The sequence below is a fragment of the Marmota flaviventris genome, chromosome 1 (assembly GCF_047511675.1).
Source record: "Marmota flaviventris isolate mMarFla1 chromosome 1, mMarFla1.hap1, whole genome shotgun sequence".
In the NCBI taxonomy this organism is placed as follows: domain Eukaryota; kingdom Metazoa; phylum Chordata; class Mammalia; order Rodentia; family Sciuridae; genus Marmota; species Marmota flaviventris.
Window position 1 is genome coordinate 11662974 of NC_092498.1, and position 2941 is coordinate 11665914.

The following is a 2941-nucleotide window of genomic DNA, read 5'->3' on the forward strand; positions in this document are numbered from 1 at the left end:
ACAGCAGGAACAATGAAGGCCCATGCTCTGGGCAGGAAGCCCTCATCAGTTCTGGGAAGAAAAAGAAACCCCATGTGCCTGACCATGGTAGTAGACAAGGGATTAGACATGCTCACTGTAAACTTGTGTGTATTTTTTAAACGTTAGAATTGACATAAAAGTTTTTTGATAGATTAAATATATTGAGCTACTTTTATAGCATAGAATATCATGCAGGCATTAAAAGGATATTACAGATTTTTATGTGGTGAAATATAAATTATTCCCATGGAGTCAATATAAGTGCATATATGATGTGCTTTATATTTTAAAATATAAACATACATATATATATATATATATATATATATATATATATATATATATATATATATACTTTGATCCTGTTTAAATGCATGTGCAACTCTGTAAGGAAATCATGAATCTGCTTACACTGATTAGCTCTGCAGGATTAAATCATGCAGGGATTTAGCTTTTGCATAGATCATTTGATCTTTGGTTCATTTTCTAATAAACTCTGTGGAATTCTGGATTAAAAAAAAGGGCATTTCCATTTTGGAAAGACTCACAACATAATATATAACTAAATTTGCCCATTATTCATACTCATTTTGAGAGAAGTACTACTCACCAAGTTTGAATAGCAATCTCCCCTCCTTAGAGTTTTAAGTGGAAGACATCTCCACATTATGAAAATGAGCTAACCCTTAACAGGATAGAGGAAATTGAAAAAATTTTTCCTTATAAAAGACATATTGTTTTTTTTAGTTTCTCTGATGACCAAGATTTTCCATTGACTAAAAGTAGAAATGGATTTGAAATCAGGTTGAAAATTGTTGGGAGATCCATCAAATTGTGAAGAGAGCACTAGCAATGGCAGGTTCTCAATTTGCACAGGTTGAGAAAAGTGTACCTTGTCATACAGAGAAGTGCATTTTGATGCATTTTAATGTCCTTACCTGTAATGTAGCTTCTGGAGATTTCAAGTTAGAAATCAAAAGAATAAAAGCAGAAATAAAAGAGTGTCTGAAATACAGAATCAGAGTGAAGGGGAATAGAGCCAACATCTAATCAGGGAAGCTGTTTCCATGGGAAAATCCTATAGCACTGCCTGCCTGCAAGGGGGTTCCCCAAGTGTAACTCTACTCGGAAGATCTACTCTTTTCCTAAAACTGCCCAAGTGACCCGGGACACAGTCTGCTTCTGTGAATTCCCTCTAATCATGTTTCTGTGGTTAACCAATGTGCCTATAAGTAGATATATTTAATCAAAGTACCATTATATTTCACATTACAAGGACATTTATTCTCTTTAATGTAAACTTACATGTCTACTCCTACATGAATTTGATGTTTCTTTTCAAAGGAAATGGTCATTTTCAACTGACTTCCAAAGCCTTGAGTGGATGATTCACTGAAGCTCCAAGATATAGCAACAAGATCTGACTTATCAACTACCTTACCAAATCACTCAAATATAATTGATTTTATTTGAGCTGATACATACACTTTTGACTCTATGCTAATTGATTTACTTATAGATTTTTGCTATCAGACAACAGAAGATACATATTGAGCTTCCAATTAGCGGGTATTTGGAAAGGGAATCTGTCCACTTTTTGCACAATATAAATTAGTGACAGAACAAAATTTGGGCATTTGGTGGAACCAACACAATAATGTTGTGTTGATTTCTCATTGAATTGAGCAAAATGAAGAATCAAACACTTAATTCCTCAGATCTCCATGGACATGAACCTTTAAATATTTATAGGTCCAAATGGCTCTCATGAGTGATGTGAACTTCTGGGCTCTTACCACAACCAGGCCAGGGACTTAGGGGATCAGGAACTCAGGAGTTGAAAAGGTAAGTCTCTAGCTTCCAAACCAATAAGTAAATAAACCTGCACTTATAGTTTTACACATGATTTTTTCGGTAAGAAATTTCAGAAAGGAACTTATAGAACAAAATATTACTAAAGGACAAGAATAAATAACTGAAGCAAATAAAATTCTTGGTGAAACAACTAATTCCATCATGTTAACTAATGTGAACCATATGCAATACTGATATCTTTTGTACCTTTAATCAATTTGTAGCAAATATCATAGAGATGAGTCTACAGTGGTAGTTCCACACAGGAATAACTAATCAGCTCGGTCATGAAGCCCAGAAAAGTAGAAAAATATGGGATAAGGTGGAAATATTCTTTTTTCCTTTTCCTCATCAGCCTAGATCCACGTTTTGGATTTCACAGCAGAAAGTCAGATTTTATATTTCCTTAAAACGTCTGGAGCAGATATCAAAAAGGGACATAGATTTATTTTGAGTTTCCACTCCAGCTACAAATGGAAGAACAAACTTCAGTGAACCCAAGAGGAAAAGCTCCATGGGTACATTTCTCAGTTCTTCCCAGTGGGATAAAGTTGGCAGTGACTGGGAATTAAAAACAAAACGAAGCAGAACTTGATCCTGAGCCAGAACTAATGCAGCATGGTGAGCACTGTGGTCAGAACCTCATTCCAACCCTGATCTCAGGAGCCAACATTACTAACTACTGCAAACCGGTATTTGCATCTGTGAATGGTGACAGCGGCTGTGAAGAAAAAATGCCATTACACCAGACCTTGATGAGGCTAATAAATGTCAACTGTTCATAGGATTAAAGAGAGCACAGAACTGAGGGAAGCATCTAAATTTTTGCAGTTAGAAATTCAACACCATCATCAAGGTATAGCAAAGACTTCCACATAGATCTTGCTTTTCATTTAGATGATTTTAATTAAAAAAACCTCATTTTGCTTTTATTTCTATTGAAATCTTTACATTTTGATTCTCCAAATTAAAATTAATGGAATTTAAACAACTAGAAGAATACTTTAAGTGACCTCACTAACGTATTAAGAAAAAAAAAGTTAGAAAGTTAGATTTAAAACTGAAA